The sequence below is a fragment of the Macrosteles quadrilineatus genome, unplaced genomic scaffold (assembly GCF_028750875.1).
Source record: "Macrosteles quadrilineatus isolate MER2022 unplaced genomic scaffold, UCM_ALF_1.0 Scaffold_7__1_contigs__length_78375512, whole genome shotgun sequence".
Taxonomy (NCBI): domain Eukaryota; kingdom Metazoa; phylum Arthropoda; class Insecta; order Hemiptera; family Cicadellidae; genus Macrosteles; species Macrosteles quadrilineatus.
In genome coordinates this window covers 53,194,468-53,220,581 of record NW_026542600.1, presented here as the reverse complement: position 1 = coordinate 53,220,581, position 26,114 = coordinate 53,194,468, and the positions used below count along the sequence as shown (strand labels likewise).

Genomic DNA, 26,114 nt, shown 5'->3' with positions numbered 1-26,114 from the left:
ATCCTAGTTTGAAGGTCTCTATGAAACGTTAATTTTCTACGGATTTCAAGAAACATTCGCAATATGTTCATTTAAAATTTGAATAATAATTATTGTTTCGATCAGCTGTGTGAGAGAATAAAATTAGGTATTTTGAAGAAGATGGCCGCCACTACTTACAATGTGCTGCGGCGGTATGATCACGCTAAATTGGAATTTTTATGTTAAATTGGTTTAACATAATGACAATGACGATAACGTTTACAACATTTACTTTATTCAAAATAAATAAATAAAAAGGGCAATAATACAAATTTACGTTTTTGTAAATTGTTTTTTAACGCATAACACAAGTAAAATATTAAAAATATTACCTTTTTTGTCATTAACAGACAAAACTAAATTAACCAATCCTAACCCAAACCAACCTAATCAAAATCAACCTAAACTAATTCAACCACACCTGATCACCGCAGCGCTCTGTAAAAGAGTTAGACCCTCTTGAAAATACCTTAGCATCAAAAAACTCTTACTCAAGTGTAAACATAAAATATACAGGACATGTTCTTTTAAATATACAGTAAAACATACCTATTTAAGAACCTCAGTAAGATCTCTGCGGGGTTCTTTAACGGCACAGCAAGTGGGCGTCGCAAATTACTGCCTGATAACAGCTGATAAACGAGCGTGGCTGGCGTTTGTCAAAACTCCCCTCCCCTCCTCCTGGCCGGCTCCTGATTGATTTATATATTCACATCGAGAATGCGTTGTAAGATGATGGATGTATTATTGAGCTAATATGTTACTCATCTTTTCCTTTCCACAAACCGTTCTATCATAGGTTTTCGTGAATGCTGAAACTGATCCTCCAAGATTCTATTATTTTGTATTATTTTTTTGCTGAAATTTTCATTTCCAATGTTTTATTTTTATTTTTGCTGTCATTTACATTGTTAAAATGTATTAAAAGCTTCATTATGTTTAGGCTTGCAGTGTGATGTTAAGATTTGTGACGAAGGAAATTGTTGATGTAGATGATTTTACTAGGTTAATGTTATAAGCTATATATATTTTACTTTCTAATTTATTATAAAAAAATGCTCAAAAATTAGAAACATTGAACTAAGTTGCATGATAAATTTGTTAAAAATGATTTAATGTCCTAGACACTCAACTAATATTATTTATACACCCATATCATTGAATAAGTATCTGACAGAAGAATTTTGTAGGTACGTCAAACTGAATGATGCTCTCTCTGCTAGAGGTTGAATGAGTGATTTGATTTATTTGGGAGGTAAACAAACCTGATGGTAGCCTTAAATCCATTTGATTTTTGTTTACGTCTAGAACTAGGTTATCTCAAGCCCTTCGCATTTATTTACACTTTTTATTTTTAAAAGAACCTATAATCCGTTCTCTAGAAAACAATTAAATTGGATTAAAACTAAGGGAAACTTTTTAGGTTTAATGCGATCAACAACGTTTGAATGAGTGATTTATTTAACAGTTGTTTATCACTAAAAGCTTTTAGAAACAATAAGTTTGTTTAAGTAAAACTTTAATTTTTGTTGATTGCATCAACGTTTAATTCCTAATCCTATGAAATATCTCCAAAACTGAAAATTGCAAAAGTTATTTTGTAAATCATCTTGATGCTAACTAATTTTCATAATTGCTTACGGAGATTCTAAGAATCCATATTTCTTACTGAATTACTGTACATAATACTTAAATGGCTTGTTTCAAACGAACTTTGTTGCAATATGTACTCGCGAGCAGACTGTAAAGCAATAAAAGAGCGAAACAAATTCACATCTTTGTAGTACCTTTGTTGTTGTAAGTGCCGTAGTTCAGTATTTGAAGTTGCAACAATTTGCTTTTCTTTTGATTCACCCTTTGTAAATAGTATTTAAAAGAGGAAAAGCAAAAGTTAGAAAAAACTCTTTATAACATTTGTTTTACTTTATTAGGATTCTTAGTATTTTGTTCATTACATTGGACTGAATGAGTTGTGTTGTAATAAGAAGTCAATCAGGAGCAGTTTTTGTAATCAATATATTGATTTTTTTCTTGGACTGATTTTGGGTTTTTCAATCGGTTTCAGATGTTTATATTTTTTAGTTTTTTTTCTATCTAGGTTTCCAATATTAATTTTTAAATAAATACATTACCAACCTCTTAAAAATAGTGCTTGAACTCAAATTCGTGTATATTACGTTACTAGTCCTGAAACTAGGGACGAGTGTGGTCGTTCCCGTGCGAGACGAAGTCGAGTACGGGATTACCATACGAGTCCGGTAAACACATTTTGGACGAGTGACGTACAATATTTTATGCCATACTACTCTAAGCTAACTTAACAATAAAACATGTGTACGAATCCTTATATATTCCCACAGCCTAAAGGACTAACATTCACTACTCATATCCTCTAAAAAGAGGTTATGTTTTTGTTTATAATCACTCATTGCCAAATATAATCTGTTGGTTAGTGTCCGGTAAAAGCTCATTATAGTAATTATAGTACAATAGTACGTAATGAAACCCCATTTGATTAAGCTTTCGACAAACATCTGTTTTCCAGACTAAATCCTTGCATGGAAAGTTCGTTAAAACAGTGTAGTGTAGAGAATTATTTTACGATCAGAAGTTGAAGATTTTTAATACGACATTTATCACGATGTAACGTTCGAGTTTCTTCTAATTCTCTTACAAGAATATTTACGTAAAACGACTGAAAATATACTCATCAAAAATTTAAAATAAATTCTTCAACTAAAATGATTGAATCATGAATCACGAATTAAACGTTTCTTGATCAGCTTTGTCTGTGTTGTTAAATTTGCGGAATGTAATTAAAAATATGTCAAATATCACTTGACACATATATTTACACTCATACTGTTGACTTACAAGACGGTAAATTCATATAAAAGATGTTAAGGGGTGATTGATTTCGATTCGCCTATCGGGTCTGATGATGATTCGAGTTTCCAGCCGAAATCTGGTTGAAATCGATAACCACGTACCATTTTTAAAGTATTTACCGTCTTATCAACATCATGAGTGTAAATATATGTTTAGAGTGTTATTAGACGTATTTTTATATACTTCCTATCACGATTACAGTTCATTACACGTTTTGAAACAAATTTAATGGCAAATATAGATGTAATATCAATAAAAATAAAGTAGAATTTATCACATTAAAAAAATGAGTAGCAAATGAAACATTTTACACTTTTTTAATTGAGCACGAATACCCAAAGAATGGCCAAAGCTCTAAACTGACCTCAAATTGATAACATATCCTCGTTAATCCTCGGTTAAGTGGGAATAGATCGAAGCTGGAGCCAAATGTAGCTTCACTCGTTGACCAGAATTAGTCAGACCTGAACAGCCCAAAGTTGGCCCGGTTCCATAGAAAACATCGCATTTATGGACATTTTTGCCTCATTCTGACCCGTCAGATGATTTGGTTAATGAGTGTACTTTGGCCCAAACCTCACTACACCTTCGTCTTTTGAATCTACCGATCAAATCTTCGTTCGGACAATATTAAACAAAAATCTGTTTGTGTATTTGCATTCACAAAAATCATTGTTCTTAAATTAACCTGGATAAACTATACAGATTATTCTTTACATATTGGACATTTCCAATGTTTATACAGTAATACTCGTTGTGTTGTAGTGTACATTGAGACAATCATGCAAAACTATGGCTGTGTAAAATTTTGTTAAGTAAATCAATCAAACATGCCATCACATTGAAAACTGAAGGCCGGATTACTTCCCTCAATCACCAATGACTTAAAGCTATGAAAAAATTTGACTTGGTGGTCGGGCCCCACCTTCAGGTAAAAGCTTTCTTTTAACGAATACTTGAAGCAATGCAATACTTATCTACCTCATCAACAACTATAACCGTACACTGCTACAAATCACATAATTTACGGAATAAACGTGTTCGAAATACACGCTTAAAGTACATCCTAGAAACCTGTAATCTCTTTTTCCAATTGTGTCTACATATGTAACGTTTGAACAGTGAAAATGAAACTATTGTAATCGAAAAGGCATACGTTAAGATTTTGATAGGTAGAAATAATGTTTTCATGTACATTTTATAAACGAATATAAATACAATACAAGCTTACCTTAGACACTATTTACACGCTTTAAATCAATGCTCGTTTCTAGTAATAAAATGGGTAAGAAAACACACAATGCCGTCAATCCAGCGAATAATAAAGTCGAATCGGTTTGACAGATTTCGTGTTAGCGTAATATTTTCATCTGATTCCGAATGTCGAATGCATCACAATCGATTGATATTGATTTACATCAATCCAACGCCCATGATTTTGTACTCAGAATGCTAGTGTTCATTTAAATGGATTTATTGGTCATAAACGACTGTGTTTGAAATTGATTACTAACGTTCTCGTTTATATCTTTAGTCGACTCAGTTTAAAAAGATTTTGTTTTGCTTTCTCACTGTATACTATGTATAAAAAATTGTATATGGAAACAATATTGTGTTTGTAAAAGTTTTCGAGTTTGAGTTTTTCGTGGATTTTTTTACTGGAATATCCGTTTAGATCCCCCTGAACCCAAACACGTCGTTTTCGAAGTGATGTCTGTGTAGATGTGTACAGAGCCACTGACTACACCTGTAGTCCGATTTTAACGCAACTTGGTATGTGGGTACTAATCCATATCTATCTCCAGACTTTTTTCCATTGTTGTAAACTAAGATTTTAATGGTGATTTTTCCATTAAACTCACAAACAATGGTAAAATCAAATTTAAAGAAAACAAAAAAGAACAAAAAACTACTTGAACAATTTTAACTAAAATTTTGTATATACTATGGTCCTTTTTACTATGATCAAAATGTTTCAACCCCTACTGTAAAAATTACGATCGCAAATTTTGTTATTTCCCCCATAAAACATCATAGTTATTCGCACAGATTGCCTATGATAAGGGTTGTTGACTAGCTAATGAGAGAAAGTATGTGACAAATTGCTGACTTGACTTATTTAACTGTATAAGATGGCTACTCTAATGGATGTCAATTTAGTAAACTTTATAAGTTGGCAAAGATTCCTTACTTGTTCACATTAAGGGTATAGATTAATAGTTCTAAGTTATACAGAGTGTCCCACGAGAGATGTCTCAAATTGATTACGGAAAAACGGCTTAACGTACAAGGATGAAATAAAATTATTTCCCGCTAAATTGACCCCAAGGAACGTAAAAAAACTTTTAACTTTTTTCCAGTAAAGGGTGTGCCAAAAACTGAGGTCACTAGTTCGAATCTTGGAATTTTCAAATGTTAACATATGTCACTATGTATTTAAAAAACATTTTGGCGAAATCGGAAATTAATTATCTTTTCCAATTTAAAAATGGCAGCAGTTTTTTTGAAAAAATCTATATTTTTTTAATACTCTGTGTTTCCTATTCCAATGCATTTAGCCCTTCTCCGGTTGAATTTTCTCACTCGGTATAAATTAGCCTTACTGTGATATGCGACAAGTAACGGTTTTTTGATATAATAAAAATAAAAAAAATAAATTATTTTTGAAAATTTGCAAATGCTCATTGCTCAACATTTTCAAATAGCAACATATGTAAAGTGGCACATAATTTTATAGTTTTTTTTTTAAATTCCTAACAACTTTGTAATTTACACTTACTTCGTATCTCTTTTAGTTTTTGTGTAAATAACAAATAAACTAATTTTCCTATATTAAATGCATGTTATTAGGTTTGAAACTAAAGCCCCTTCCATTTAGTGTTAAACCATGTCAAACCCAAAAACACCGAAAAATTGTTTAACCCCCCCAACTGGGTAGGGGGTGACTTATTTTTGTTCAAACAGCAACACCTATTGAGTGACCCCTCATTTTGAGTGACCCCTAGCCAAAATGGATGCTTTTTAACATAAATCACATTTTAGAATACCTGCCATTTAGGCTAGGGATGAAATAATTACCTCGAGTTTCCGTCATTGTATTTCTTTTGACAAACCCTTCAAAATGAGGGGTCACTCAATAGGGGTTGCTATTTGAAAAGAATAAGTCACCCCCTATCCCCTACCCTGTTAGGGGACTTAAAAAATATTTTAGATGTAAAAAATTACGGAACCTTTGTTAACAATCAACGCCACAAACAGAATATTTCTATCTATTTCGGTTTAAAAAATACAGATTTGTTTCAAGTAATTTACACACTGTATTAAACACCTTTTTCACACTGGCAAGAAAGCTATAAACATTGGGAGTATTTCCGATTTACAAATACTATAGACGACACCGATAAGACTTTTGTCGTATCTGGAAATCCTATCGAGAAAAGGTGCTAACAAAGTGTGTTTACTCTATTCCAACTGAATGATTTCATACAAAAATGTTTTCCTTTTGCGATTCACAAACGCTCGAGTTCATTACCAACCGCATACAATATCAACGCTTTAAATAGTCTGCAATTCAGTGTTATTCCTAATTGTTATCGTGTGCATACATTTTGTCGAGACAAGTTCTTTAGTTTAATTACTTGATTAGCCCGTAATTACTGTGGGCAGTGTTTATTAAAGACTGTGAAAACTTTTGTTGTTGTTGAGGTCTGCTATAAAACATGTCACTGTGTTTAACAAATAGAGATTTGTCTCAGCGATAAAAAACTTGTCATCACATGCTATGCTGCCTTGTCGTTTGGTTAGTGAGCAACGACGGAAGTTAATGTTTGAAATCAATGCATTTATTTTTTCGTATCTTTATTTTTGTGGACTGTTTGCTTTATATCTTATACGTTTTTCTGTTCCAATTGACACATGATAGACTGAGAGATGAGTTAATGCTTTTGAATTTATTATTGGTTGTGAGTTGTATTTGCCTAAATGTATTCGGCCTATTACATCCCTACCTTATTTTTTCTCAATTTAATTTTACTTACCTTTACATCCTTGGCCACTGAAACCTATAAAGGTCTTTGGCCTCTCCAACGATGCATCTCCACTACTCTATAGATCTTCAGCTGCCTCGGGGGTGGTTCCCAATACTGCTAAGTTGCTCAGTACCTGCCTCTTCCATCGAAGCCTCGGCATGCCCAGTGGTCTCATGCCTTCTGGGTTATACTGGTCTTCAGTTGTAATTTATAGACTTATCTTCTCGTCTCCGTACATGTCCTGCCCATCTACTTTTTTAAGTCTTCTACTTTTTACTCTAGCAACGATATCTGGGTATTGATATATGTCCCCGGTTCTTTCGGATTATCCACCATTAATTATCTCTACTGGTCCATATTTCCTTCTCATTATCTCATTTTCAAAAACTATGAGCTGTTTTCACACTGTTTGGTTAGTGAAATTTGGTATTAAGCTAGGACAAATGTCATCGATGATTAATATTAAAATAGACTCGACGGGTCACTTTGTTCACTATCCTTAAAATAACTGCGTAAGGCTTATCAACTAAACAACTATTTTGTTTGGCGGGCCGCCCAATGTATCCTCATGTTTTCAAAGGATATCTGGTAAGCCTATCATTATAGAAACCATTCTCACGTACCGCTCAGGTTACTGCTCACCGCTCGCCGCTCGTTTCGTACCCGAGGCCTTATCATCGCCAGCTTTCATTTCCGATCACGAGTGTTTCAAATGCCTTTTCAAAAGTAGTTTATTTAAATTATGTCCGGTCAAACACTAGCCGGATACCTGAACGCAACTGTAGTAGATTCAAAACTTAATTTTGATTTTAGCGCGTGTTGCATAAGAATCCCCTCTTCGGCACGAGGGGTAGATTCTATCCCCGACGCCAATATTTAAGGGTTTGCACCGATTCCCCTAAGAAATTTCAGTTTCTTCCATAAAAAATGCTACTAACACAACCGCTTAAAGACTCGTAGGTCACGTGCTATTTAGACAATGCGCAAACCAAATGTAATATGTAAGTGTGTGTGTGGGTTACGTCTCTTGTGATCTTGCAGGTCTTGCAGACATGGCACATTGCGAGTTCGCGGTAGACACTAGAAAGCTTGATACATAGTGGTGCCAGCGAGTAAAAATAGCTGTGGCTGGCGACGACGAACGTTCGGAAACAATAAAACCTTCCTATTGTTTAGGAAAACACAGTCCATATAAGATAACACGTTTGATTAAGCTTCCGTGTTTTTTTTTTACTACGCCAAGAAGATTAATGAACTTCAATTAATCACTGGTCAAATCAAGATCCGATTTTTATGATTCACGGAACCTATTTTTTGTTCAACAACCACATGATTTTGCACAGCGTATGTATATTATTGACGTATATTATTATATTATTGACTTTGAAATATACTAAGAATTCGAGTGCATACTAAGTAAAGCGTGACACAGATGAACTTCTCGTCCGCTTATTATTTATATAGGCAACTCTTGTAAAAAAAATATGTTTGTTTTGATGTGTGGTTAACATTGCTAACCTTTGAGCGTATAATGATCTCTAAATCTAACTTAATTTATATTTTTGGATTTGTTAAAAAGAAAATAATTATAGTAAATAAAACAGCATTTCATAAACCGGTGGGACACATACATTTTCTGTCTTTTTTTGTTTACTGTGATTATTAGCTGATCAATTAGCTAAAATTTATTAGAGAGTATTTCCAATCTATGTGGTACTTATAGCTAATGAAATTTCTATATGGATAATTTGCTTTGACGTGCATCACAAACTAGGGGTTTTTACCGATTATCAGTTGACCAGGAAACTCGAGTTAATTTTTATAAAATGTCACAGTGATATAAAATCGATTACCTGCCAAGCAGTAAGACGATCATCATAATTTTACATTTTTTTTATAGAAGAAACTGTTATAGGTGCTTGAATATTGAAAGAACATTGTAAAACGATATTCCAAACAATTTTCAAAGGTTTCACGTACTGTTTGGTTTTAGTTTTGTTTAAAAGTATAAATTTTATTTTTAAGCAAGTGGTTTTAAGGTATACAAATATATGTACGCAGATTTTATTTTACCGTTTGGGCTTTTTGAGTTAGTAATGTTCAATCACAAAAAAACTGTAAAACTTTAATTTCTCAATATATAATTTCGTTACTCGGTTATAAGGTGTAAATTTAATTTGTTCGGAACATTAAACATGACGCACTACTTTACTTGACAGACAATTGACAGCCACACCGTCTCGCCGTAAATCATAAGAGCGACTGCGAACAACGGAGCGTGTTTATACTGCTACTAAAATGTGTTTTAAGTGTTTATACTGCTACTAAAATGTGTTTAGGTGTTTACATTTCTAGAGGTAAACTTGGCCCAGGTAGCATCCCAACTAGACCGGCGCTAGTGTTGCTTATACTGTTTCGTGTTGTTTTGGTATTAATTTCGAAATATTACATTAAACGTATTGGTTATTTAATGTAGTTTACGCAACGATTGCGTAAAGATAGTGTTAACGACAGGAGTAGAAAATTTAAGGTACGAGCCTTGGCGAGTGCACTTCTACGAGTGTCGTTAACACAATTTTTTCCGCGAGTTGCGTACACTACTTTACCTACGACAGTGTTTTAATTACTCAAAATCGCTACTCATATTTTCTAAGAGAGTTTATGTTTTCGTTTATAACCTCTTATTGCCACCGACAGTTATGCAATGAAACATTGTACCAAACACTAATTATTGCACCATTCAACAATTAAATTGGCCTGAACAGCTGATTAGTTGAAGTTCAAATCATTACAATTTTACTTCTTCTCTCTCAATACTTGAACCTCATTGGTCAGTTACCTGTGTTATCTAAGAACCTAAATGAAACGGATACTTTAAAAAACAGTCGTAGGTAAATGTATATTGCCTCCACGTTTTTAAATTTAGGGTTATTATGTTATTGTGAACGTCTATTTAGTATTCCATTTACTAATTATTGATCTAAATCTAGGTCTGAGCTTAGTAGTATTCCCTGAGTGTGATTTTTTATCGTTTAAGAATGGTAAATAAACAATTTATCAATATATTTCTAATACTATAAATTGTAGGACTTCCATTAAATCGTTCCTACATTGCAAGTGCATTATTTCTAATTTGGAACACAATACTTTGTTCATGTTATTTCATATTTGTTTTGCAATTGTATATTTCATTACTACTTCATTCCTCTTTTCGACACGAGCCCAAGTAAAAAAAAGAGTGAGGGAAATTACACCCTTGGTAAGATGACTAATTCACAAAAAGAAATTGTTTACAAGGTTTTATTTTATAACTCAGCTTCCAGAATGGCTTCGAAGTCTTTTTACTGATATAAACCAATAGATGTTGTAAGATACATGTAAATAACATGTAAATACATGTAATAATACATTTGAAAGTTATAAGTAAGAAGTATATTAAGTAGTAAGAAGTACCCGCTAAAGCATTAAACAGTTAAATTACTTCGATACCCTTAATTGTCCATATGTTGATACATTTCAATTGTCCATATTACTTCAATAAATAAATATATATAAATGTCGGTAAATTTGTGATTATATTTGTGAAATAAATAAAGTCCTTGATGTCGACGAAAAACACAAACAAATTGTAATAACGATACTGTAGAGTTGTTGCTAAAACCATTAATTCCGTCAAAATCAGCTGATGAGTTTAAAGTGAAAAAACTGTACAGCTGATGTGCTCATCTCCAGATGATTCTTTTTGTAGTAAATAAAAGTAATGAAACAGCAGCTTTTGCAGCTGTATGACGAAAACAAGTTTTTGCCTTAACACGGTTGAAATTTTAATTAAAAATGTTTTTAACGACAGGAATATTACTTTAAGAACAAAAATTAATTTGTGTTTGGTATTTTTGACAATTTGAATTTTCTGGCAAGTCTGGACATTTCAGCGAATTTACCTTAAGGAAGAAGCTATTACCGTAGATGGAAATGACCGTAGATTTTGATGAGATTTAGCATGACAGTGCACACTAGATACACTTGAATGAGTTCTCGAACAAGAAATAGCGGTTCAAGGGAACGGTTTTATGTAAGGGTTTAAACATTTTCAATAATTGTTTTTTTTCTAATTTTTACCCTCAAAACATACAATGTCCAATTTTAATTATAGCCATCGTGTAGAGCTTTTTAAAAATAGTATTGTATATTAAAGTGTTATGTTATTAAAGGACGAAAATTCCCCCCAAAATCGGTACATTTAAAATTGTTGTGTTATTCTAATGAGAAAAAGTTAAATGTTTTAGTTTGCTTATCAATGATTTTTATCAAATTTGGTAAATGTATTTATTTAACTATATATTATTACATTTTATTAGAAAACGTATCTTTCTTCTCTGGAGTAGCAAACTTAGGAACACATTAAATTAGTTTTAATTCAACAGGGAATAAATCTGATAAGTTAAGGAAATATTTGAGTAAAATTCCAATCAGACAAATGGAAATTCGCGTTGTCTGCAGGATTGCTGCGGCGGTGGTATTTTACTAATGCAGCACTTGATTTATTAAGTTGACCTTTTATTTAGCTATCAAGGATGGAACAATATTTTTTTCCTACAGTTACCTAACAATGTACATGTCTCTCACTGATTTGAGAAAGCAAAGTGGCCAATTCGCTCATCAGTGAGACAATGTTAACATTGTCTCACTCTAATTGCTTTGTCTCACTCACTCCAGATTTGCAAAGTGAAGGCACGAAATAGTGAGCGCGTAACATGCAGACAAGTTCGTATGCGCGCGAAATACGTTGGCAGCACTGGCTGTAAATCAGCTGGTCAGCTGTTGTACTGTTGTATCATTGAATTTCATATTAAAATTTCACGTCTGTGTAAAAATATGTTACGTTTCTTTACCAATTTATTTGTTTTATGGTAACTGTAGGAAAAATATAATGTGCAACTCGAGTGCAAAGTGCAATTGCCTCACTCGAGAAACCATTCCTCACTCGCCTACGGCTCGTGAGTAAGTATTTCTCTCGAGTGAGTCAATTGGTCACTTTGCTCACTAGTTGCACAAATAACTAAACTTCACTGATTTGGGAAAATGACAGCGATCAGCAATGGACAGTTGAAGTAAGGTGACCAATTGTTTAAAGACTGCTAAAATAACTACATACTGTACTATTCTTTACACATATCACCTGTTGACTAATCAACTTTAAAGACGTAGTTCAGAATCGTATTCGCAGGGCGGGCTAGCAAGATAGCCATGTGCCAGCGACGTCTGGCATAACGATTCCAAACAATTTGTGTTGGCGATTATGTAAATGCTCAACACGTTTTGGTAAGCGCTTCCCATCAGTTGTATCGATGCAGTTTTGGTGAATAATGGTGTAGTTTGGTCAAGGAAAGAAGTCGGGTTTCTTTTTTTATTCATTTAGTTCATACTTGGCATTTTTCACTTCGATAAATCTAAAAAAATAATTTAAGTTCGGTCTTTGTTGTTTAGAGTTATACAACTTTATAATTCTCAGATATATAATTATGGGTAGCAGCAAATAAGGCTGGATCTGGTTTGAGACTTGGATCAAATATAAATTGATCAAGAAGTTATTCATATAAATTGATTAAATGAACAACATTCTAGAACACTTTTGTTTAGCATTCAAAATTTCCTATCAAACGATATCAAGTTCAAAAATGTCTAGTAAAAAAATAGCTGAAATATCATGATTTTTAGTTGTAAAATGATGTTGAACAAGGTTAAGCTAGTCAGGTTTGTCTCATTTTACAACTAAACATCGTAATATTTCAGTTATTTTTGATTCGATCTTTTTGAACTTGGTGTCGTTTGATAGGATATTATAAACGCTAAACAAAATTGTTCTAGAAATCTTTTCAAAATATTTGCCATTTATAGCAATTTTAATTTAAATATTAAAATGGCCGACAATTTGAAATTTTCAATTGGATCAAGATAACTTTTTATCTATTGGATCTCGTCTACTACCTCAACATACATACCAATACCAAGTTTCATAATGATCGGATGAATAAATTCAAAATAAAAATGTATGTTTTTGTTACGTATGTTAATAAGATTCACAGATGTTCAGAATTAATTGTTATTATGTTTGTTGAATTGAATGTTTTTGTTTAGTTCAATGTTTACATTATGAAATGATTAAATTAAGTTTTATACACTTCTTGTTAATAATTGTATTTAATAGTTTGAAGTAAACAAAATGACAAAATGATAATGATGTTTGTGTGAATGAATTATGTGTATGTATCTCGTTAACGAAGTGATTTTGGAAAACTGTTATTATTGATTATCTCTTTATTTTGACCCATAGAACCATTCCCGGAGTTTGGCCGCTTAGGCCTAATTACGGGACGACCTTTGGAAAGCAATTTTCCAAGTATTCGCCTGATGACGCCCTACGGTTTCAAATCTCGCCAAGAGTAAATATTTCATTAGTATAAATGCGCGTAATATCAACATCTCATCTCCAATTAATAAGCTTATTTGTAATGAGATAAGAGAAGGTTATTACACTAAAGCGCTTTGGAACTGCTCATTTCGTTGTTACAAGGGAAACATCATAACCAGAGGCTATCGCAGATAGAGCTTTGAGCTGGCGGGAATGAAAACGGTTGTAGCTGTAATAGTATGTCTGTCGCACACACTGTCATCTCTCTCTAACATATACAGTATATACATATACACATACACACTCACACAGGCACCGCAAGCTGGATTAGTGGTGACCATTTCTATTAAGTTTGCGGACAGCGTCATGAATGTTTTACTTGAGACGAATTGATCTTTTATTTTTTTAATTACCGATCTTGCGATTGTAGTCATATAGTGATTATTTAACTATATTGTTATACAAATGTTATGTTTCATTACTCGTACGAAAAGTGGCATTTTCCGTTTGCGTTACTTATTCATCTATGAGAAGGAGCGGAGGTTGGGGGTACTTTAGAGTACAGTATCACTTTCGGAGCAGGTTATGAACGAATTTTCACCACGATGTAAAAACTCCAAGTTTTGTCTAAGTTATTATTGTTAACTATAAATTGGGATTACCAAGATCATGGGAAAAACCAGATTTTTCTCCCCTTTTTCGAAATTAAAAGCTTGAACCGATATGTTTAATTAACATAGTCTGTCATCGAAAACCGCAGCTAATGAAATGCCGTATTTGTTAATGAAATGTGTTGAACTATTAAGTTTTATTTATTTGTATCGAACGTATAATTATGAATTACATGAAAATATGAAGGACAAAGGGTGATTGAAAATGAGAAAACATGTTACAATGCTTTTTACGAATGATGCTTGTTACTTGTATCCTAGCACTCTCGAATCTACTAGTACTAATAGATAAGAACTTTTCTTCGGTTATCACTCACAAAAGCATTCGTCAAACTTAATACATTAAGAATTGTATTTTTGTGGTATAAACTCACTCCTGTATAACAATCTTCCATGTATAAGATGTTAATATAAGATAAGTACGTTGGAAACCACGCGCAGGCTGGGGGGATTTTACCACGATTGTGATAGAATTTTTGGAATCGTTTGCCTGAGATGTGTGTACAAACCGGGATGAAATTTACGAACTAATAATCTATGACAAAAGATTCGTATGAGTTAAAACAACTCTCCGTTATCCTCGGCGAACGGTCGGCGATTTTTCGCATTCTCCCCGGCGTTTTTTCCGCAATGCCATTCTGCCTGTTTATCTACGCCGATCTAATTCCCTTGGTTATTAAATTGATGTGAATCGTCGGCGGTGAAACGCTCTAGATAACCTTACCTTAATCCGCTTGCCAAGAAAAACTAGTTTGAAAATTCGCTAGCGTTAGCAATGATCGTTCCACGCAGCTTGCCGAAATGAAGATTGTTCTAATGAACTTCCAATTCTATAACTAATATTGACTTATGATCTATATACCTACAAGGTATTGAATAAGCTACTGATTTAGCTATTGAATAAGGGGAGCGAGCTGGTCTAGTGGTTAGTGCGCGGGACTTTGGTCCATGAGGTCCCGGGTTCAAATCCCGAAAAATCACCGATGAATGTTATCTAAGTGATATCTCCGCAACCCCTAGGTCTAGCCTGAAGTAATGTGAAAAAAATCCCGGGCTCCTGCCTAGCGAAGACAAAAAAGGCATTGAATAAAGTTTTATAATTTTAAATTTGGTTACACAGTTTAAAGTGCTTCTGTAGCTCCTAGTTGTTTTCAAACAAGAATACACTATTTTAGCTTTTTTATGTAACGGTTGTTATATACAAGATGCAGTCAGACGGTCACAGTATTATTTAATCTGGATTTTCATTAATCCGATAAACTTGGTCTCCAAAGTACACGAGTCTAACATCCACCTGCAAATTTACTTTCTCTGCCAGCTTTATAATTTCAACGTACGATAATGATCCAATTCTTTATGAAATATATCAAGATAAAACTCCTATATTTTGATATGCGAAGAGTATTTCCGAATAAACTCCACTTATCAACCCGATTTATCAGAATTCTGCAGTAGAGTCAAAGATGTCGTCAGCAAATACCAACAGTTATTGAATTCTACTCAATCACTCCGCCGCTGAATTACTAGTTATTGGACGATTCAATACACTTATGTTGTATTCATCGACAGGATCATAATTAACTCTTGTTTACATTCTCTTTGTTCCATTATTACTACTTTGGATTGTTTGTTCTAGTTTAATCTTTGGGATATGAAGCTCGTGTGATTTTATTGAATCCTATTTAAATTACTTTGGAATTAAAACGACTGAAATTAAAATATGTTGAAATCGTTGATGTATTTTGATCTTTTAATTAAATCTGTAATAACTCGGTATTGTGTTGGATTTTATAAAAAAATCATTTACGTTTAATGTATATATTCAATTTAATTCCAATATTGATCCAATTCAAAAGCAGATCCAGTCCGTGTAGTTACGAATATTATTTTTCACAAATCTGAAATTTAAAATTGTAAACGTAGGTATATGTGTCTTACTTTTCACTTAATCCAATTATTTATATCATCAGTGTTTCTCACTTTCCAAAATATCTTGTAATGTACAGGATCCTTCCTCTTATCCGGCTTTTTTCAACCAGTTTAACCGGTCGACATTCTCAACGCCTAAATATCGTGTTTAGCAGGTAGAAGCTAATCATGTTTCTTTAAACTAAAATTAACTCTTTCTCACAAATATGATTTTCCTGTTCACTGCTAAATTCTGTAAATCCTTCTAGGGTTTTCTAGTGTTCAAACGTTTTTAAAATAAGCCTCCAGACTCAAGGGGTCGGATAAGAGGGAGGCTACTGTAATGAGTTGTAAGGAACATCGGTTTATCCGGTCGAATTGCCCAGCCAGGTCTTGTGTCTCGCGATGCCCTCTTAGCTTCTGCAATAGGTCACAAGGTGAATTCCCGGAATCGAAGGGTCGTGAGGGACAGAATGCACTGTTCCAGGAGCCGTGTTTGGTAGGCGGTCGTCGTGTTGGGACGATGGGATGAGAATGAAAGTGTAGGTGTGGGGGTTCCTGGGCGCTGAGCCCATTGATGGTACCTGAGTATCCTAGCAACGGTTGCTAGGTTACGACCATCGATCCCATGACGTAGACTGCTTGCCGCCTCTCCTGGACCCAGCATCCCCCATTCACTACCCACCCCCTGTACCCACTTGTAAATAAATACACGAGTAATATATTAGATATTGAATTCGATGAGACGTACCCGGATTCGCAATGATCTTTATGCTTTGTTCGGTAAGCTGATATTGAGATTAATTTCCCTACTATACCACAATTTAAGATATAAGTGTCTTTCAGAGTTGTAATATAAAATGTATAACTATTATTAATTTTCTGCCCCAACAACTTTATTATTTGTTCGTTCATCTAATCAACTTTAAATTACTTTGTGTACCATTCATATCAAAATGTACTTTGATGTTGTTAAATTTGTGATTTTTAAACCCTTTTTCTACTTTTACAATGAATTTTGCGGCGAATTGGTGGCTTATTGTGTATTAATACAGATTGATTCCTTCTTCTAAAATCCAATCAACTCTTGGAACTGCTCCTCAAAGATACGTCTGATCTTCCTACCTCTACGCTGTGTATTGATCAATAAGCTTATCTTTTGGAGTTTAAGTATGTGATCCAAGTAAAGATTTGTAGGATAAAAAATAATTTTCTATTTTTACTTTCATATATGTAATAGCATGGTTAATTATTATAATTTTACTATCAGTTATCCTCCGAATCTGTCATTAGATATTATTCGGAAATACTTTTTACTGACTTAACAAAGTTTACTATAGCAATACGAGACTAGTTTACGCGTAAATTTATTCATTTCCTCGAGATGATACAGTAATCTATTACAATGTCTAAAATATTTTCGATTCAACAAATAACGTTTTATTTTAGTCACAAATCAGTATAGAATGTTTTCTGGGTTATATCGTCTCGAAATTGATTTATATGTGTATCCGACTCGAAACGCCCTAAATTCAATGATACATCGAGTTCTTCGCGTTTTTCCTTTTGAGAGTAAAATGCAATAATCTTGAGTCATATTCTTTGTATCCAATGAATATAAATATGCTGTATGATCTCTGCATCGACTTTTTACATGATGAAATGTTACATTTGTATTTCCACTTGCCTTGTCATTCTTCAGGATCACAATATATATTGAGTTGTTATACAAATTCTAGTTATTGCTGTGATTATAAAAATGCAAATATACTATTTTTTTTAACCAATTATAAAAAAAACAATTTTAAACTAATTTTAAACTATCTCGTTTTAAAATGAACCCCATTTACATCCCCTATGGTGGTCCCTGTATATTCTATCCTGCACAGGGCCACAAAAGGGGTTGGTAGGCTGGTGTAGTTGAGATAAGCTCACTGTAGGCCGAGTAGATAATTGTTTGACGAAAGATAGATAACAACTGTTCGAAAACTAATTTGCGTCATAATGTGAATTGTGAATAGGGTAGAGTTTATTTAAATTATATGCAGTGTTATTTACATTTATAAACTTTACACATACGCGAAATACTTAAGGAATTGTGTTTTTAGGTACGAAATTCGTAAAAAAATCCCGAACCCAAAGTATTTTTTAAATATTTCTTCTAATAGCTCACAATCTCGTAGATCTTTTTTCAAATTTTAAATCGTTAACGCTATTAATTTCTATTTTTTGCTTAGGGTGGGTAACATTTGACGTTGGTACAGTTTCAGTCATTTATTAAATCAATTACTAGGCTTTAATGTTGTAGGATAAAAAATAAATAAGCCAAACATCGAATGAACATTTAAGAGAAACTAGTTTAATTAATAAGACAAATTGGCACAATTAAATAGGTACGAATTGCGTTTGTACAGTTCTACCACTTAAAAATCCAACAGTCAAAATATAACAGCTGTGTTTAGATCACTCTGAATGTCGACAATACGAATAACCACTTTTCATTCATCCGCTCAGGTTAAAATTATTAAACAAATGTATCAGCTTCAGAAATTATTTCTTTCAAGTATGCATCTATTGCATTTTTTTTTGTAAAAAATAACTAAAATAACTTTTTTTTGCTTTCCACTTAAGCAGGATTTGACGAAAGATCTATTTAATTGGCCTATTACTTAACATCTAAAATTGTAAGAAGGCTGAGAAATTTTACATATATGATTTTGTTAAAAATGTGTATTAACTTCCTTTACTCGCATAAGTCGATGCAATAACACAGGGCTAAGACCCATGTAGACGTTCAATTTCAATATAAAAAGAGGCCAAGCTATGTTTTATAGAGGGTATCCCAAAAATAATGGATCATATCTACAGTTCAATATATGTGTTACCAAGTGTCGTTGAAAAGTCAACTATGGCTAGTTTTAAAGGTTGCATCTTTTAGTTTTTTAGTACCCTTCAATAGTAATTAGCTGTTCCATTGTTTTTAGCACGTTTGAATTTTCAAAACATAAAGTTGCAATATGGATGTAGAGTTGAAAGCACAGTGTATTGAATGGTCTATAGAGACGAAATCTGTGGTGTGATTTTTTTGTCCGGGGGTTTGTGAAGGATATCAAGTGTATCTTTAGCTCGCCGATCTCAAACATAGATGAACTTAAATAAAGCACAAATAAGGCTAGCCTTTGGAAAATATCTTATGAAATACGCCACTATGTGTGGTCAGAGCTGGAACACCGACTTGCCTTTCTTCGAGCAAATAACGGAAAACATGTAGAGGTTAGGCAGTGAAACCATGGTAGGAAAAATAACTTAGGAGGATAAGGAACACATTGTGTTTACAGTTCCCTATTTATCTTAAATAATAAAGTGTTTATGCCAGTTTACGTTTGATCCATTCGTTTTCGGATACCCTGTATAAAAATATCACAACTCATGATGTCTGTTTACATTCCTGAATCAACTGTATTATTTGTTTGGCTATGTAAGACCCATTCTGTAATGAGGGTAGAGCAGTGTTTGTGCCTTGGGACATGGTTGCAGGCCATTGCTGAAGGTTCTCTCGATGTTTACCTATTTACCACAAGAGACGGCAGTTTGTGCTGAGTACGATGGTGTTACCAAGATTATAATTATGCTGAGGGCCCTTAGGCCCAACTCGCTGGCGTCAGCACCTCAGTACCCCTCTCCTCCCACCATCAGCCTACACAGCATCGGGTGTCGAAAATCTGTGATGTTCTACAAATGAGAAATTAGCTGTCGGTTTTCCTTAAGACAACAAACACGAAAAGCTCTTAGTTATGAAATCAGGCTTGGAAATTTGGTGGTTGTTGAAGTATAAAAAATGTATTATATTAGGAAATTTAAAAGTATCTCCAAATTTATTGTCTTGTAAAATTGATGAAAAGTGAAATGATGTTTGGCTTCTCAACATTTGCAGGAATACCAAACAAACATAGACCTAACAACTCAATATGCTATAAAGAAATGTTAAAATTGATTTATCAATTTATGGATTGGAAGGACATGCATGTTTTTTACCTTATTAATGCTACAACTCGTAAAAAATATATATGCGCTTGTGTTTTAAGTTATCTCGGCACTTACGGCATAAAATCACACCAGTCTTCACGAACCGTCAAATGTACAGCAGTAGGTACAATAAACCGGTTATATCTAGATGATTTCGCATACTTGCATAAAAACTCCCGAGACGTCTATCAGTCCAAAGTTACAACGTGAGTTGGTGGGTAGGAGGGATGGGGGCTCAGGATGCGAGATGGGAAACTGGGAATCGATCACGGACGATCATGGGCCTAGGCGCGTGCGAGAGAGGCGCATACCAAAATGTGGCTTGCCCTCCCACAAAACTCTCATTGTTTACTTACAGTCCACTTGTTTTCATCTTACCTTTTTCACGGCACCGATTGTTATTCGTTTTTATAACTTCATATTTTTACACCTATGGAGTTATCGTCCTGATTTAAAATAGGAATTCCACTATTATAAACATTATTTGAGCCTGTCTTAAAGTTTTTTATATGAATAAAATGTTGAAATACCTTTTTACTGTCCAGTGATGATATATACATGTAGCTTTTTTACAACCTTTCGACCACTAGTTTCGAACCAAAGGTAGTGTCAAGCTGGACAACAAGTTATTTGGAATAATAATTTGATTCCTGGAGTTGTGAAGTTCTCATAACATACCACATACACTAACGCAAATAAAGGACACGAAAATGTCTAAAAGAAGTTGACAAAATAATACTAATAATAATGGTAAAAGTGACGTTTCCGGCAGATAAGTCATGATAGTATTACAGGGTTATTTGTTTTTAATTCATTATTGTAATGGTTGTTTGTGATATTTAGATTATTGTGGACTTCTAATTAAAATGGGGTTTGGGATTATCTTGAAATGTTTTAGGCACTTTCACACCTGAGAACGGGATCAGATTTCAGATTCCGAAACGTCCTGAGATTTGTGTGCTACTTGTAATAGAACTTGTTCCAAATAATCTCGTAAATGACTACAAGAATTTTAATATTTATTTATATCAAACTTGTCACGGATTCTAAACAAGTCTAATGTAATTTTGGAGTCGCCAGCTATAATCACATAATATATAGAACATTTTTACTTCCCAAAACAACCGGTATGCAAATAATTACACACTTAACCCCTTTTGTCCTACATTATTTAAAGCGGGAGTGCAAGCGGGGGATGTAACTTGACACTAGGGGTAGGGGATGCTGGAGGGGATGTCCTCTGCATAGATGCAGCTTGCACGTTGCACTTGCACACACACGTGCTTGGACCCAGGGGAGAGGGGAATCACTCACACGCACACGCACACGCACCTACACACACACTCGCGATCATGTTAATTATTAACGCTATCATGATTGCTGCCTACATGGCCTGATCAATATCCCTGTGTTTCATCAAAGCTCTCGTCCCATTATAATGCAAAATAACTTGATATATTATGGTTCAAAGGTCTATAAAATCATTAATTAATACATTTATGCTAATGGGAAAACATAGTTAGTCATTTTGGTTTGACGCGATTTGAGAAATATTTTCATTTAATATCCTAAAGCCCTAAATTGGATTTCATCTTTCGCGATTATTACATAATAGATTTTAATGATTATAAGTCTTCAAACTTCTTCTTGGGCTTAACCTACTTAATTCACTACAAAAGCAGTCGTCAAAAGTTCTGTTTAGTAACATAAAAACGTTGGAATAAATTGAATATTCGATGCTGACGCGTGGTTTTTAAATTTAATAGCGATTTATTTTCTGAATGTGTAACCAATTAAAATAAGTTTACTAGAAATTGAAATTATATTAAATTTTAGATAGATGTTAGGCATCATAAATTAACCTATATTATATATTATATAATATTATATTATTAAAGTAACACATTAATTGGTTTTTTTTAATAAGGATGATAAAGCTTTTGTTTCTATCAATGATTTATATTTAAATTTCGTTTATACAACAATTAATATCCTGAACAATTTTATTTATGTTCAAATAGTTTTAAATTGCCAGTTAACTTAAACAAAGTTCATTTTAACCACGACTAAAAAGTTCTAAAATTAGTCAATGAAACGTAAACAACTCGATAGTTATCGGAGAACAATCAGAGCTCACACAGTTGTTTAAATGTTGGTCGAATAATCAAATACACTGTTTATGGCAGTATTAATTTAGGTTATGAATGACTTTGCAGAGTTGAGGGATTAAGTTGCCCTCCCGGTAACAGATCGTTTCAGATCGTTTGCGCTTAATGATGCGTACTCGATTGAAGGAAGAGTTTTTAGTAATTTTCTAAATAACCGTAATCTTCAAGTATTCATGTCAATATGATAAATTTGCGCTTTAGAGATCTGTTTTCTATATTTTCGTCGTTTAAAGGTAATTATACAAACTTTGATTTCCATTAAAGGATAAAATGCGCAAAAGATTAACTTAATCCTACTTTATTACTTAATCACCTGTTTTTTTCAGGGTCATTCCACGTAATTGTATTTCACTTTGAGTAAAGTTAAATATATAAAATGCGGAACTTGGAAGATGTAACTTTTATGGATTAGCCTTCTCAAAACGGGGAGCTGTTGGCATTACCCACCTGACTTTAATGTCGTTGTTTTATACACGTTTTATAACAGTTTTACGAGTGTTCAACTTCTGAACTTACTTTAAACTTCAACTGTAAAGCGTGTGTTGTCTGGAAATGCAAATTTTTACTGGGATTTACTCGTTTGAAGGATATTTAAATAAAAGAGGTTTATATTGCAAAATTGGACTAAAGCCGAGCTCGTTCATTTTGATTTCACAACACTTTTCACTGATTTCATGTTTTGAAGAATTTTGTCAAATATACGCCGTTTTGCTTTCATGTTTTGACAACGCCCAATTAAAGCTATGTACGGTTGAATTGAAAGGTTGTCGGATAAGGCTGCTACGAGTAAGAAGGATACCAGGACTACAAACTAAACTACGTACTCTATGTTTGTAGTCCTGGAAGGATGCAGCGATCTTAACACCAAGCTTTCACACTTAAAACATCGCATAATATTGACTATTATTTAATCACAACGTTGCAGCTTTATCTGCAAACAAGCTAAAGGATCTGTGCATTATAATTTGTGAGTATTTAGGAAAAAATCAAAAGCTTAAGCGAATTTTCCTATGGAGAAGAAGCTATTAAGACCTAGACCCGGAACCGATTTAATTTTTCATTTTGATGTCCCCAGAGGCCAAAAACACTCGTGAACCAGCAAGATCTGTTGTAGTTTGCTTGTTAATGGATACATTTTGATCCAATTAAGCATATTTATTTACATCATCCTATCCTATCAATATTTTTCAAAATATACATTTCCCTTCACCGTAGCAGTAAACAAAAGTTATTCATACTCATAAAATTAATGTCATGAACATTGGGAATAGATTTTTCTTGTTAATGGAAAAATGTTTGTTAAAATTCAAATGAACATTTCTTCTCCTGTCGTATTATATCTTTAAATCACGTTCCCAAAGCACATAGTAAAGTTTTTTTTTTAATTTTAAATCTTTTTTAATCAAATAGCAAATTGGCTCAGAATTTACAAAAAATCATAATTTTTAACAACTCAAGTCAACGCACAGACTACTGAGGTCTATGTAGACTCCTTTCCATTACATTAGTTATTATTACTAGCCGAAGCAAGCATATTTCAATTAGTAGCCTATTTAAGTTAATACGTTAACGTTTTGAATTTAATTTTACCTTAATTTTACATAAACAATGTATGTAATGCTTCTAGACTAGACTATCTTTGTAATTTATTTTTTTGGAAATTTGTTACTTTGTTCGTATACTTATTGTGGAAATAAAACTTATGCGATTTTATTTAAAAATTTAATCAGACAAATTGAAAGTCCCATAGTCAGCAGGTTTACTGTAGCGGGGGCATGTTGTCCTCTACGTTGTCAAAGTAGCCGTAAGCTGAAGTATTGTTTCGGGCCTTTACATCATAGTCGGCGTTTTCAGACTGCTGAGCTGATTTTAGCAGAAAATTGGGCTCTTAGACATGAAGAGCTCTTTATCCCCACCCTGTGTCTGGTACTTGCCCCCCGTATTGTACTAGGTTTTGTGTGGGTGCTAGGGGAAGTAAGAGGGGGCGGGCTCGAGTGGAGTAAGCAAGACGTGCACGTGTTTTATTTTGAAAATTTCCAGAGTTTTGTTTTGTTTGTGGATCAAATCAATAACTACTCCAAGTTTGGATATTTACAACCCTTTTCAAAGATATTTAAATGTTATGCTTGTATAGTATTTTCAACATTGCTTCTCCTAGTGGATCTACTAAAAAGTGTTTAAACCACAAATTAATCAGGTTACTAAAAAACAGTGAACTAATTATTATTTGCAAAAGCCTGACTTTAGTTTTTCAATCGGCAGAGAATCGATCACTTAACATACACATTTATTTATATTGTTAAAATATATGTACATGCTGTAACTTTTGTGGATAAATATTTAATATGCTCACTCAATATTTTATAATATTGATATATAACATGTTTCAATAGAGTCAATCTTAAATTTCAACATTGTAAATAAATGTATGAGTCAAATCCACAAAAGCATAAAAAATAGTTTTTAAATCGGCAGAAAACTGATCACTTAACACATACATTATATACATTTTGTTATTTAAATAATAAAATATTTCAATAGTGGGAGAATCTTTGAAAATTTTAACATTGTAAATAAACGTATAAGAATAATTCAAAATGTCTCACTTTCCACTGTTTAAAACGTATTATGTGCAAATAAAGCTTGAATTCAAATCAATTTAATCATACAAAATATTAGCAAAAATATTAAATAACGTATTAGAAAATGTAATATAACTTTAAGCAAGTATGAATGGTGAATTTAAGTTTGTGTTTTATAAAGTATGTAATTGATTTCACTAAGCCTGCTATGTAATTAATTCATGTTAATTCGTTAAAAATGCATGTTTTACTCTGACGCCATTGGTAATGCTATTATGCATGAGCCTTTTAACCTCTTCACATGAATAGAGAATATGTTAACTCAATCACAGCGTAATGTCCCTAGTGTATTTTGCATAACGCAATATTATTGCGCACAGCTTTATACCATGCAACTAAACAATGCGCAATAGGTGCATAATGTTAATGTATGTCAAATAGATGTTTGTATAATGTACGGTATTGACTTCTTTCATAATTTCGGATGTTTTTAGGTTAGGGAAATCCTTGATGCTCGAACCTAAGAGGATGTTAAAGAGTTTAAAACCTCATTACCTTTAGCGGCTGCCTGGATAAGCCATGATGTTATGATAATTGTTGGTATATTGGTAAAGTAGTATTATTATTTTTTTTACTTTTTGTTTTCCTGTATAGATGTGTAAACCACACAATGCAATGAATAATTTAAAATCAGGTATTCCCACTCCTGCAATCAAAGGAAGAATACAATTTCGTAACTTAAACGAGTTATATTTTTAATGATCCTCAAGATAAACTCGGCTACAGTTTGATTAGGGAGTAAGCGAGTTAGGCGTAACTCAATGAACGATAAACCAGAAAATAATCCCGAGGGTGATGGAAATAAAACGAAATTAACCAGGAGCGGCCAGGTAGCAGGGAGTAGGTGGTAATAAATAGATTATAGACAGGTTGAGACTTGGTTGATTTTGAGGGGCTTCCTACGTCATAATCCTATTTGATACTTGCCCAGTCCTCCGCCCCCGAGTGTGTGGATACCATCGCTACCCTCAACCCTTCCATAGTGTGAGTACCCCTGCAGAAAATCTGTACAGTGAATAAATTGATTACATGTTGATTACAGTACTGCCAAATAGCAGAAGTCAAAAGTGATTTTCTCCTCGTAAACATAAGTAATTACGTAGGTTTGCAGCTTGAATGAACAGCACAACTTTAGTTGCGTATCTAGTTAGATTCAAAATGTAAATATCTGACTTAAAGCTATATATAAATTTAAAAAGTATAAGGTTATTTAAATCTATTATCAATACATACGGGAAAACCTAAAAGAAAAGAGCGTCAAAATTCCTAAAACCAACTTTTCACCTAGTAAAAAATATTCCAGCTATATATTTTGATGTGGAATTCAATCAGTGCGTATTTTAAAATGT

At 33.3% G+C, this 26,114-nt stretch overlaps 1 protein-coding gene across 10 annotated transcripts in view; it reads left to right on the top strand.

Moving 5' to 3' along the window:
- Positions 1-26,114, top strand: part of LOC128997807 (poly(rC)-binding protein 3-like) — a 165,158-nt gene that overhangs the window by 101,038 nt on the left and 38,006 nt on the right. The window contains exon 1 of one of the 10 annotated variants that reach the window (XM_054423530.1): positions 25,698-25,749. The exons of the other annotated variants lie outside the window; for them this stretch is intronic. The gene's annotated coding sequence lies outside the window, so the exon portion shown is untranslated. Of the gene's footprint in view, positions 1-25,697; positions 25,750-26,114 lie in introns of those variants that run through there. 10 annotated transcript variants of the gene reach the window in all.